Below are 14,102 nucleotides of genomic sequence, written 5' to 3'. Positions count from 1 at the left end.
TACAACCACTGTTCCACACTGTCACTCACCAATACATCCAGTAACCCACCCAGACACTCATCAATGCAACCACTCCCAGACCAGTCACTCACCCATACTGCCATTCATACATCTATTAACTCAAATCCACAGCCACTCACAGACCCAGATACTCATCCATTCAGCCACTCGTACATCCAAATAATCACCCATACAGAAACTCACACATGCAGTCATTCACCCATACAGACACTTATGCACCCAGTCACTCACCTATGCAGACACTTACACACCCAGTCAGTCAACTTTGCAGTCATTCACACACCTAGTCACTCACCTATTCACCCATTTGTGCACCCAGTAACTCACCCATGCTGCTATGGACACACCCAGTGTTTCACCCATACAGCTGCTCATGCACCCAGTCAGTTACTCATACAGGCATACACACAGCCAGTCACTCAGCCATAGAGGCTCTTGTGCACATCGTCACTCACCCATACAGCTATCCATGCAACCAGTCACGCTCTCATTCAGCCAATCATGCAACCAGTTACTCACATGAACAACCACTCACATACCCAGTCACAGCCTTTCTTCCACTCTCGCAGCCACTCACACACCCATACACCCACTTATGCACCCAGACACTTAACAGTTCAGTCACTCACCTATGTAGTCACTCACCTATGCAGATACTTATGCATTCACTCACTGAACCAAACAGCCATTCACATCCCTAGATACTCACCCATTCAGCCACTGATGCACCCAGTTGATTTCATACAGAAACTGAGTCAATCACTAACTCACCAACACAAGCACTCACACCTTCAGTCATACGAACATATAACCACTTACAGATACTGGATGACATCATCAATGATGTCTTCAGTGATGTCATTTGAGATGTCATTAGTGATGTCATCAGTGAAGTCACTGACTATGTCATGAGTGATATAATATATGATGTCCTAAGCAGTGCATTACAGGGGCACAAGTTATAGTTAGCTCAGTTAACTGTAACTCCTGAATTTCTCTTGTTTCTATGGAATTAAATTCAGGACCTAATTATTACGTCCCTGTGACCTTTGAATTATTTTCATGAATCTCTAAGGTTTTTTAATTCTATTTCCTAACTACAACGTCCCTGTGACCTTTGTTTTTTTCAGTGAATTTCTATGTTTTTTAAAATTCTATTTCCTAACTATAACATCCCTGTGACCTTTGTTTTTTTTTTTAGTGAATTTCTATGGTTTTTATTGTATAGTAATTTTGATTACTATGGCTCTCATTGTGACCGTTGTGGATGGTGGTATTTTGGAGAAAAGTACTGCCAACAGGCTGGCGGTACCTCTCTGCAAAATATGACGTTGGCGGTTTGGCTCAAGTCAAACCGCTAATGTACTACTCCGTCCGCTAGGGCAGTAACAGCCGCCGGGCTGGAGACTTCAGTCTCCAGCCAGGCAGCCGTCACTGTCCCACCTGCGGGAATATGACCCCACCTACCACCATGGTTTTCGTGGCTTTCTTGCCACCACGAAAACCATGGCGGTAGGCACTATCAGTGCCAGGGAATTCCTACCCTGACACTGATAAGAGTCTCCCCCGCCCCTCTCCCCCTCCCCAGAGTCCTCCCCACCCTCCCCCTCCTCACCCCCATGACATACATGCACATTCATGCACCAACAGACACACTCATACCCACATTCACCCACGCATGCATACATATATTCACACACACATCCACACACACTGACATACATACAGGAACCCACGCATTCACACAACACAACATACACGCACACTCACAACCATGCACGCACACACGCATTCCACATGCCACACACCCGCATGTACGTACACACAAACATACACCCACATCCCCCAAACACTCAACACCCCCTCCCCTGTCAGAGCAGCCGAATTACCTACTTTCAGGGGGTCCTCCAGCAGGAGACGGGATGTGCCGCTGCTGCCAGCAGCAGCGTCCGCCAGCAGAACACTGCCAGGCTTTATCATGGGTCATGATACGGTCTGCAGCGGTATACTGGCGTGGCGCTGCTGCTGGCAGCAGTGCCACCTTACCTCCGTCCGCCACCATGGCCGCAGCTGCAATTCCGCCAGCCTTCTGGCAGAATACTGGCTACGGTCATAATATGGCAGATGGTAGGTAGTTGCGGCAACTGTGTTTTGGCGGCCGTAGCTGCGGCGGTAGGCAGCATTTCCGCCAAAGACATAATGAAGGCCTATATGTTAATCCAGCCTTCACCGTGCATGGCTGAAGGGAGTTGGCCACAACCTATCTCTCTGGGTGTGAGAATAGGTGTAAGAGGGTGTGTCCGGGTGACAGTGGCTATGAGAGTCTTGTTCTGGGTGTGAGAGTGCGTGCATCAGTGTCTTAGTGGGTATGTCAGTGTCTGAGTGTGTCTGTGAGTGGGTTCATGAAGCTCTCAGTGGTCTCTGTGGTCTGTGTGTTGGTACATCAGTGTTTTACTGGGTCTGTGAGTAGGTGCATCAATGTCAAAGTGGGTCTGTGAGAGGCTGCATGAGGGTCTCAATGGGTCTGTGAGTGGGTGCATCAGTGTCTGAGTGGGTCTGTGAGTGGATGTGTCAGTGTCTGTGTTGGTCTGTGAGTGGGTCTGTGATTGGATATGACACTGTCTGAGTGGGTCTGTGAGTGGGTGCATGAAGGTCTGAGTGGATTTATGAGTGGGCACTTGAGGATTTGAATAGGTCTGTGAGTGGGTGCATGAGGGTCTGAGTGGGTCTGTGAGTGGATGCGTCAGTGTCTGTTTGGGTCTGTGACTGGGTGTGTCAGTTTCTGAGTGGGTATGTGAGTGACTGCATCCATGCTTGAGTGGGTCTGTTAGTGGTTGTGTCAGTGTGTGTGTGTGAGTAGCCTCCCTACAATCTAAAAACTGGAGTTTTTGTTGTGGCTTAGCTGCAGCTTGAAAGCTGCAGCCAAGCCTCAACAAACAGGTGTGTCCCAGGTGTGGGCACTCTAGGACATAGCAGGAGCCAACACTTGAGGGTGGTGATCCCCAGGGCCATCAGTGGCTCCTTGAGGGGGACCACGTGGCCCCCTCCAACTATCTTAGACCTGGGGAGAGGGTGATCCTCGGGGCTAAAGGGAGTACAAAACAGACCCCCTTTTCATCACTTATTAAGTGCCCTGGAAAGTGGTGATCCCTCGAGCTGTTGGGGGACCATGGGGCCCCCCACACATATTTGATTATAGCCCTGGGGAGGAGGTGGTCCCTAGAGCTCTCCCCCACATATTAAAAGCATGTTTGTCCTGGGGTGGTGGTCCCCAAGGTGTGGGGGGCTGTGCAGCTCCCTCACTCATATTTTGTTATAGCCCCTGGAAGGTGGTGGTTCCTGGGGCTGTGGGAGAGGCCACCGGGCTTCCCCCACATAATAAAAGTATTTTTGTCCCGGGGTGATGGTCCCCTGGGCACTGGGAGCCTTGCAGCCCCGCTCATATTACATTATTCACCCCAGGGATGTGGTGGTCCCCATGGCTGTGGGGTGGCCAGAAGGCCACACATTTAAAAAGAAAAGACTGCCCCTTGGGCCTGGCCCAACCGGGGGCTTATTTAAAAAACAAGGGCGGGAGCCCTTTCTATGTTTTTTTTCAAATTTTTACTTCAGATTTGTGAACTCCCTCACACATTTGCAGTAATTTTTTCTAACAAAATGCTTTTTAGCCCTGCCGGGGGGCGGGGGGTGCCCTTTTGGGACCCCAGCACCAGAGCAAAGGGGTCAGTGTGTATATATTTTTTCCAGGCCTCGGCTTCAACCAAGTCCCAAGATGGGTGCCAACTCTCCCTTGTTGAAGTGTTGGCAGCCAATGAGATTGAAGCACAAGATCCGGAGGGATCCTTAATCCTTTGCTTCCCTAGATATTCAAATGTGGTTTTCCTTTAATTTTTCAAAAAGTACTGAACAGAACAATAATGAAAGGGCTCTTTCTGGACCAAGAGCTACCTTTCTGCCAGATTTGGTGTAATTCCTTCCAGTGGTTTTAGAGCTGTCACTGTTTAATTTTTCCTAAGGGAATTAACATTGGAAATGCTCTAAATTTCACTGCCCCCTTTATCTTGGCCCCTGCTTTATGGATCACCCTGAATCTTTCCAGACAGCAGCTCATGTGACTGTCGATTCTTTTTGGAAATGTTCCTGAAGATTCGTCAAGAAGGCCAAAGATATACCCAAGCAAAAAACTGTTTTTTTAACAGAAACTAGGTCCTACCTATAACTACCTAGTGGTGACCTCCACTAGGTTTTGTATACATATATATGTGAATATATATATATATATATATATATATATATATATATATATATATATACATACATATATATATATATATATAAATATATATATATGTATATATTCAGTAGCCAAACCAACTAAAGTATACGTTTTGAAAAATAAATTAAAAACTGGAATAAGGAATCAGGGTGGAGGTACCCTGACCCCAGGGGTGTGATATAGGTGTGGTTGAGTGTCATGTTATGACTCTAGAATGATTTTTTCACTTATGCGCCCACTCTTAGACCCACTCGGACACTGATGCATCCACTCACAGACCCACTGAGACCCTTATGCATCCACTCACAGACCCACTCACACACTGACACATCCACTCAAAGACCTACTCAGAGACTGACCCACTCACTCACACACCCACTCAGACACTCATGCACCCACTCACAGACCTACTCAGACACTTATGCACCCACTAACAGACCCACATAGAGACTCATGCAACCACTCACAGACCCACTGAGACACTGACACACCTGCTCACAGATCCACTCACAGACACACACCTACTGAAAGACCCACTCAGATACTTACACACCCACTAACAGATCCACTCAAACACTGGCACACCCACTCACAGACCCACTCAGACTGTGACACACCCACTAACAGACCCACTCAGACCCTCATGCACCCACTCACAGACCCACAGAGTGACTCATACACCTACTCACAGACCCACTCAGATTCTGACACACCTTCTTACACACCCACTCACCGACTCACACACCAACTCTCAGACCCACTCACTGACTTATGCTCCCACTCACAGACCTACTCAGACACACAACCATTCACAGACCCACTCAGACACTCATGCACCCATTCACAGACACCCTCAGACTCACACAATCACTCACAGACCCACTCACTCATGCACCCACTTACAGACCCACTCAGACACTGATGCACCCCCTCACAGACCCACTGAAACACTAATGCACCCACTCAGAGACACACTGAGACACTCATGCCTCCACTCACAGAACCACTCAGACACTGATGCACCTATTCTTAGACCCACTCAGACACTGATGCATTAATTCTCAGAACCTCTGAAATTCTTATGCACCTACTCACAGACCCACTCAGACATTGACACATGCACTCACAGACCCACTCAGACACTGACCCACCTGTTGTAATTTAGTAGCGATTAGATTAAGCATCAGCAGAAGACATCTTGTATTTAGCAACTATTGTGATCATTTCGCGGAATCCATTTGTATTCATGGCAGCCAATTTCTCTGCCACATGCTGCCATGTGCTCGCCATGTGCTCTGTCCTACCTCCCTGTTAACTACTCTTGAAAATCTGTCTAGTGACAAGTTATATTTAGCATCTCCCACTTTGCACATGCCCAGTAAGGTCTGCTGCTGTTAGTATTTAGTAACCGACAGTAATGTGTCTACTAGTCCTTGAAAACTGTTAGCCCCTCCTACCTGTCGACTGTGCATTTCCATATGACCTTATATGTACATGAGTCTTGCTTCTATAATTGTACCACCTTCTTTTAGCCCCTGCGTGGGTATAAAAGGACCATGCTCTCTTAGTTCAGTGTGCTATTTCAAACATTACCAAAGGGTGCTGTTTGAACTGTAGTACCACCTCATGAGGTTTAATAAACTTTGTCTTTTATTTCAGTTTCTGTGCCAACTTCTTCCTATATGGTCTAAGGACTTTGTGCAGAGAAGGGCGAACCCCTTGCATTAGTAGGCCTTGCTGAGGCTTACCTTGACACACCCACACATAGACCCACTGAGACACTCATGCACCCACTCACAGACCCACTCAGATATGCACCCACCCACTAACAGACCCACTTAGAGCCTCATGCAGCCACTCACGGACCCACTGAGACACTGACACACCTGCTCACAGATCCACTCACAGACTCACACACCTACTGAAAGACCCACTCAGATACTTACACACACACTGACAGATCCACACAGACATTTACACACCCACTCACAGACCCACTCAGACACTGACACACCCACTCACAGACCCACTCAGACCCTCATGCCCCCACTCACAGACCCACAGAGACACTCATACACCCACTCACAGACCCACTCAGATACTGACGCACCTTCTCACAGACCCACTCAGTGACTTATGCTCCCACTCACAGACCTACTCAGACACTTACACAACCATTCACAGACCCACTCAGACACTCATGCACCCATTCACAAACCCACTCACACACTGACACACCCACTCACAGACCCTCTAAGAGAGTACTACACTCACTCATGGTGCAACTCAGAGACTCCAGCATTCACTCACACACTCAGTCAGAAACTTTTCTACCCACTCAGAGACCCACTCAGAGAGTCACATACCCAGTTACAAACTCTCACACACCCTATGAAAGAACTTCTGAGATAGTTATGTCCCCAATGACAGGCCTACTCAAACTGTCATGCACGCTCAAAGATTCATGCATTTGATAAGAGAGTTATTTAGAAAGGGATGTAACTAGTTTGATGTAGAAAATTACTTATATAAGTAATAATTATGAATTTTGAATGGGCTGGTGTATACTGAATGCCTGCTTTTGTTTTGCAGATTCTCAACATAGTTGCGACGATCACGATATAGTTGAAAATATTTTTAAAATGGGTAAATTTTAATAAAGAAAATGAAAAATTTGGGGCAGTGGGGTGACCCTGAGAAGGGCCTTTGTGTTCATTGTGAGTATGTGACAGCTACATACAAGAGCAGATGCAGAGTTTCAGGTTAGAAACAAACACCCTGTTGCCTTTGTCTGTGAAGTGCACGCCATCACTTCTATAGGTACCATCCATGTCAAAATGCAAGTTTTTATTGTAGATGCAGCCTATGTTATGGTTTCTGAGGGATGCAGAAACAGTTTTATTAACATGTTTCCAGACTTTGTCAATCAGTGGACAGAACTGATTTGGCCACTTCCATTTCTGCATTTGGCATATGTTGGAGTACACCAAGACAGTGTGAGGGAAAAGTAACATCACTTGTGCAAAGGTTTCCCTCATAAGTATTTCAAGTCCTAGCCGAGTGAGTGTGCCCTGGTCATTACCACCACAGTGCACAGCCCTGAGGTCAAGGGTTTGGGAATCCACAATGCTTTCAGCCAAAGGAAGCAACTGAGGCCTCTTTAACCTTCTCTGGCCAATCAATAAATGTCCACATTAGCCAAACCAAAGTCTCTGTCAATACCATTCTTTCTAGCAGCCTTTTTAGCCCCAAAGACATAGCTGAGGCCCACAATCCACAATCTAACCATTTTTAAGTGAAGCAGCAGTAGCAGATAGGAGAAGGCTAGAGCTGAATGAGTCGGTTTTGAAAATAGAAGGCAGTTAAATTGAAGGTGTGCTCCTCATTTGAAAAAACATATTTGATTGGATGCTGTGAAAGGGCTGGTGATCAAAATTAGGTAGTGTCTCGAAAAGATTAGTAAATTGATCTATGATTGGCTTTGGTAAACATAAAATATCATAATACAGACTTGGACATGCTTTTTAATCTTTATAGTAAACCACATGCATTGCAGCTCATTTTGTAACTACTACGCCTCTTCGAGAAATTGCTGTGAACTTGTGACCTACCGGTTGTAGTGGCTTGCTATGGAGACTGTGCTAAGAATGTAACGGGGAAGGATATTAATGATTCTTTTTAAAAATGAAAGGTGTTTAGGCTCATTTTTGCTTAATAAGAGTTTCATTTCCTACCGAGAGATTGATAATAAAGTGTACTATACACTTAAATTCAGAAAACTATCAAGCCACCTATGTTTTTGGACCCCCATTTTTTTGCGAATTTGTAGCGACTATCTCGATTAAGATGCAAATATGTACAAAAAGTCCACCATATTGGGCTTCTTTCTGAAGGTACATGAAAGGGTTAACACATACTAACCATTCAGAAGTAGACTTACAAAATCAAAATATAAAAGGTATGTTTTTGTTTGCTGCTGTCCACAGTATCAAACAGTGCAATGTTGAAAAGGTTGACATTCATGGTTGCTTTGCATGTGAGTGGTGTGTCATTCTTATGCTTACTTTACACAATTGCTGAGACCATTGAATCTGTCTAATAGGAGCAAAAAAACTATTTCACCTACAAAATCAATCTTCTGGTATGTACATTACATTTAATTCTGAGAAACAAAGATATTAAAATTGTATATGTCTATGTGACATTGTTAAACGGGAGTCTCAAATATATATAAAAGTATTGAAAGAACTTGGGATGATTTCTCAGTGGTAGTGTGAGTTCTTTTATATATTTATTAATTGGCGACTAAGATGCAGTTTGTCTGAGGTGCAGACTAAGTGGTTGCGAGAAAAGGCCTCTTTTGGACATGGTTAGCCCCAACCTTTGCCTGATGTTTGATGTAGCCTAGAAGGTGCAGTGCCCAGGGTCCCTGCTAACCAGGTTCCCTGGGCCAGAACCCTTTCCCTAAAAATGTTGTGATGCATTGGCACAATTGGATACCCCCTTAACTACCACTATAAGTCCCTAGCAAATGAGTACCTAGGTACCCAGGGCATGGGATACTATGGGTATGCCCCTGAGGGCAGCAACACTGATTGTGCCACCTTCTAGGACCATGCATCCAGATGCATTCAGCACTGCCATTGCACGCTGGGTGTACTCGTGCACACCTAAGACACAAACTTGACATGGCACACTGCCTGTGTGCCCTGTCCACCATACACTGCATTTACTATGGTAAGATACCCCTCTGGCAGGCCTTACAGCCCTAAGGCAGGGAGCTATATGTTATATGTGAGGGCACAGCAGCATGAGCAATATGCCCCACTGTGTCCTTACAAATCCTAGGACATAGGGAGTGAACAGAGCAGCCATTTTAATACATGTGCTGGACAGTGGTCAACACGAGTTTCCCAGCTACATAATGGCCACTCTGAACCCTGGGTTGTTTGGTGAATCCAAACTGGTACCAGTATTGGCTTTATCCCAAAATACACCCAGGGGTCACCTTAGAGTTGCCCCCTGCAAAAGCGAATTACCCTGGCATGGTTGCTGACTGGTTCTATCCAGCCTGCCACCTCCAGACATCCAATATACAAACCTTGGGGGAGAGACCTGTCTCTCTGGTTTATAAAACAATGACCTTCCTGGGTGGAGGAGCTTACACCCCTCCCTCAGGAATGTGCACTGCCCTGCAGTGAGCTTCAAAGGGCTTACCGCCTTTAAAACTTGACTACCAGGCTTGCTGCTGGCAGCAGCTGGTCAGCCCCTTTACAAATTCCTACTTTTGGTTGGAGCAAAGGCGGGAAACCATACAAAGGGTAGGAGGCGTGGCTCCACCTGGCATGCACCTCCCCAAATGTGTTGCCTGTGAGGTGGACACTACATTTCATTTTCCCCCATCTTAGATGGAAGGAAGGAAAATAGCCAATCAAGGTTAGGGAAGTGACCCTTCCCACAGGAAGTGGTCACTATAGTGGATGTAGCCACCCAAAGGTAAGTGTCCCATTGGACACTAACAGGTACCCCCAAAAATGCCCACTAAATTCAGTATTTAGTGGGCATCCCTGGACCAAAAAATCTGATTCAAAGGACACAAAGAAGACCAGCACAAATCAGATCAAAGACACGAAAACTGTGGACCTGCTGCACAAAGAAAAGGCGCCGAATCCTGCCTGCTGCAACCAGTGAGGGTTCCTTCACTGACCAGCTGCTATCTCCTGAAGCAGAAGTCACAGCCAGACCTGACAATACACCAACAACCAAGAGGGCAAACCCTGTAAGTGTGCCAAGTTTGGTGGCACTGCACCCTTCAGTGGCTGAACTGTAACAATACCCTGGGCACTGGTCAGCAGACGTCGGACACCAGGAAAACTAGCCCACCCAGAGCTGAAAAAGGACCAGGGGGAAGCTTGAGTCAAAGGACCTCAGGAACACCCTAGACCTCCCACCAGAGTTCCTCCATTGTCCTGCAAGCAACCCTTAAAGAGATGTATCTCCAGATCCCAAGGGCATCTTCGTGTACAGCTCCTGGATCACCAATTCGCTCTGCACCCAGCCACCCTGTGCCCGGCAACAAAGAACCTGCTGTGCCCTAAGGTGCCCTCACTCCTTTTGACACCAAAACTCCAAGGAGACCCCAAGGAACCACTTCCAAATTTACCTGTGCAGTGCTTTTCCAAGTGGTCCCCCAAAGTGGCCCTGCACCAGCTCCAGAGACTTTTCCCAGCTGCTCCTGCCAGGACAGGGAGCCGCCCAAACTTCTCCAGCTGGCACAGTGCACCCACCAACAACCTCGACCAATCTGCAAAAGGAGAACTGGGTATCTCAACTGTACAATTTTATATGTATTTTTAAATGTGACTTTCGATTGATTCCTACGGTGCGTAATTACGCACAAAGATGCAATTTTCTTTAAACTTCAAAAATCCATATCTCTAAAAGTACTTAACCAATTTTGATAATCTTGATCTTAAACATTATATAAAAATCTGAAGTATTTTTTTTAATTGGTCTTGAGTTATTCCTTCGAATGTGTGAGTTGCATGATTGATACTGTGAGTACAACAAATGCTTTGCACTTCTCCAAGATTGGCCTAACTGCTGAACCAAGCTACCATAAAAATTAGAGCATTAGATGATCTAGTTTTTATCTCTGTAAACCAATGTGTTGTTGCCTGGAGAGCCTGCACAGTGTGTCTAGCTTTGCACACTACATGGAGGGCCAGCCTCCTTCAGTGATGAAAACTGCACTCTAACGTTTAAAGATATAGTTAACAATGAATTGGAAGATGTAAAAAGTTTTGCATGTCTATACATGTACAAGTATGTTTTTCTTTGAATTCTGTTCCCATTTACTCCATTTTAAAAGAGGACTGCAAGACTCAGAATTGAAAGGAAAACACATGCATTGTAGGGGTATATGAAGAATGAACCTGTGAAAATTGACAGTTATCCATTAGGTACAATTTAGGATAGGTGTTGGTAAATTATAGGACAGGTTTCTATGTGCTTAGATGGTAAGATATGTTATTTAAAGTAATACTGAGTCAGGTGTGTAGAACAAGACTGCTAGACAGTTAAACATGCAGTGTTTAAACATTCATGTTGGTCTCTGAAGGCCCTTCAGTTTTAGAATCTTACTCATCCACTTGCAGACCCCTAAACCAAGCACTACATAGAGCATACCTCTCGTAAAGGAACTGACATACATATTTCCAAAACATAGATCCTCTGTCTTACCCATTCACAGAGAGACACACAGACGCCTACATTTGCTCACATACTCAGAAGTACTTGTGCATGCAGCAGTATCAAATGCAATTGCAGAAACACCCACATACCCCTCTGTTCTCTAACACAGGCACTGAGGTATTTGTTCAACTATTTACATACCCATTTAGAATGCCATATAGGTACTAAAACAGAGAATCACATACTGGCACATTTATTGAAACATCTCATGGAACTCCTATAGGTGGATTCCTGCATTCAGTGAGAAATATAGGCAAGTAGTGACATAATCTTGTTATGTATGCAGTCAAATACTGCTTTAATAAGGCCTACTACTGCAGAGCCTGTGTGTGTATTCTCACTGCCCATTCAAGTTGGTCTCTAAAGGCCCTTTGTCAAGTCTTAAACCCACATTTTTGTAGAAATAACTCATCTCTAAGCTATGTTGTAGGTACGCCATCAAGCATGGTGCTTTTAGCTTAAATAATTGAGAGATGTACTTTTCGGTTTTAGAATCTTACTCATTCACTTGCAGACCCCTAAACCAAGCACTACATAGAATATACCACTCACAAAGGAACTGACATATGTTTTGAACTGACATATCTGTCTCACCCCTTCATAGAGCGACACAGATACTTCTACATTCACTCACATGCCCAGAAAGTAGTTGTGTCTGCAGCAGTATCAAATGAAATTGAAGACATACCCACATACCCTTTATTCTCTAACACAGGCACTGAGGTATGTGTTCAGCCACTTACATACACATTTAAACAGAGTCATATACTGACACATTTACTGAAACATCTCATTCCACTTCTATAGGTGGTCTCCTGCATTCTGTGGCAAATATAGGCAATTAGTAATATAATCTTGACATGTATGCAGACAAATACTGCTTTAATCATGGGTGAGGCCTACTACTGAAGAGCCTGTGTGTGCTATCCCACTGCCCATTCAGGTTGGTCTCCAAAGGCCTTTTGTGAATTCTTAAACCCACATTTTAGTATAACTAACTCACCTGTAAGATATGTTGTAGATAAGCCATCAAGCATGGTGTTTTGTGCTCAAGTAATTGGGAGATGTTCTTTTCAGTTTTAGAATTTTACTCCTTCTCTTGCAGACCCCCAAACCAAGCACTCCATAGAGTATACCACTAATACAGGAACTGACATACGTGTTTCCAAAGCATAGATCCTCTTTCTCACCCAGTCACAGAGCAACACAGACTTTTACATTCACTCACATTATCAGAAAGTACTTGTGTATACACAAGTATCAAATGCAATTGCAGACACACCCACATAGCACTCTATTCTCTAACACAGGCACTGAGGTATTCGTTCAGCTACTTACATACCCATTTAGAAAGCCATAGTGGTACTAAAACAAAGAGTCACATACCAGATAGTTTACTGAAATATCACATGGCACTTCTGTGCATGGATTCCTACATTCAGTGAGAAATATAGGAAAGTAGTGACATAGTCCCTCATTACAACATTGGAGGTAACTGCCGCCTACCGCCATGGAGATGGCCGGCAACATACCATTGCCGTGGCTACCAGCCGCCCACTCGCATTATGACCCTCGACGGAGTTCTGCCAGAAGGCTGGCGGAATACGGCTGACGTTCACGGCGGTAAGATGGCGCTGCTGTCAGCAGCAGCACCACGCCAGCAAAACACCACCTGCCATATCATGAGCAATGATACAGCCTGGCGGTATTTTGCTGGCGGACGCTGCTGCTGACAACAGAGCTGTGTCCCGTCTCCAGCCAGAGGACCCCCTGCAAGCAGGTAAGTTGGGTTCTCCGACAGAAGAGGGGGTAGGGTGTGTTGCGTGCTTGTGTGAGGGTGTTGTGTGTGGGGGGGGTGTCTGTTTATGAATGCGTGCATGCGAGTGTGAGTCGCGTTTTAATGAGTGCGTGAATACCTGAATGTGAGTGTACGTGTATGTTGTGTGTTTTGAATGCTTATGTGTGACAATGTATGTTAGTGTGTGTAGCGGTGTGTGGGTATGTATGTGTGCATGCATGGGTGGATGTGGGTATGCATGTGCGTATGTGTGTATGTGTGTGCACATGTGGGTGTGTCAATGTGCGGGGGCAGGAGAAGGAGTGGGAGGGTGGGGGAAGACTCGGGGGAGGCAGAGGGGGTGGGAGGAGATCCCTATCAGTGCCAGGGAAGGAATTCCCTGGCACTGATAGTACCTACCACCATCATTTTCGTGGCAGTACGCTTGCCACGAAAACCATGGCGGTAGGCGGGGTCATATTCCCGAGGGTGGGATTGTGACGGCCGCCAGGCTGGAGACCGAAGTCTCCAGCCCAGCGACCATTACCACCCTGGCGGATGGAGTGGTACATTGGCAGTTTGGCTTCAGCCAAACCACCAACATCATAATTTGGGAAAAGGTACCGCCAGCCTGTTGGTAGTACCTTTCCCCAAATGACTGCCGACCGCCAGGGTCATAATCTTGATATGTATGCAGACAAATACTACTTTAATCATGGATGAGGCCTACTATTGTAGTCTTAAACCTATGTTTTAGTAGAAATAACACACCTC

The sequence above is a fragment of the Pleurodeles waltl genome, chromosome 1_2 (assembly GCF_031143425.1).
Source record: "Pleurodeles waltl isolate 20211129_DDA chromosome 1_2, aPleWal1.hap1.20221129, whole genome shotgun sequence".
NCBI classification, from domain to species: domain Eukaryota; kingdom Metazoa; phylum Chordata; class Amphibia; order Caudata; family Salamandridae; genus Pleurodeles; species Pleurodeles waltl.
Note: the sequence above shows the minus strand (reverse complement) of the source record.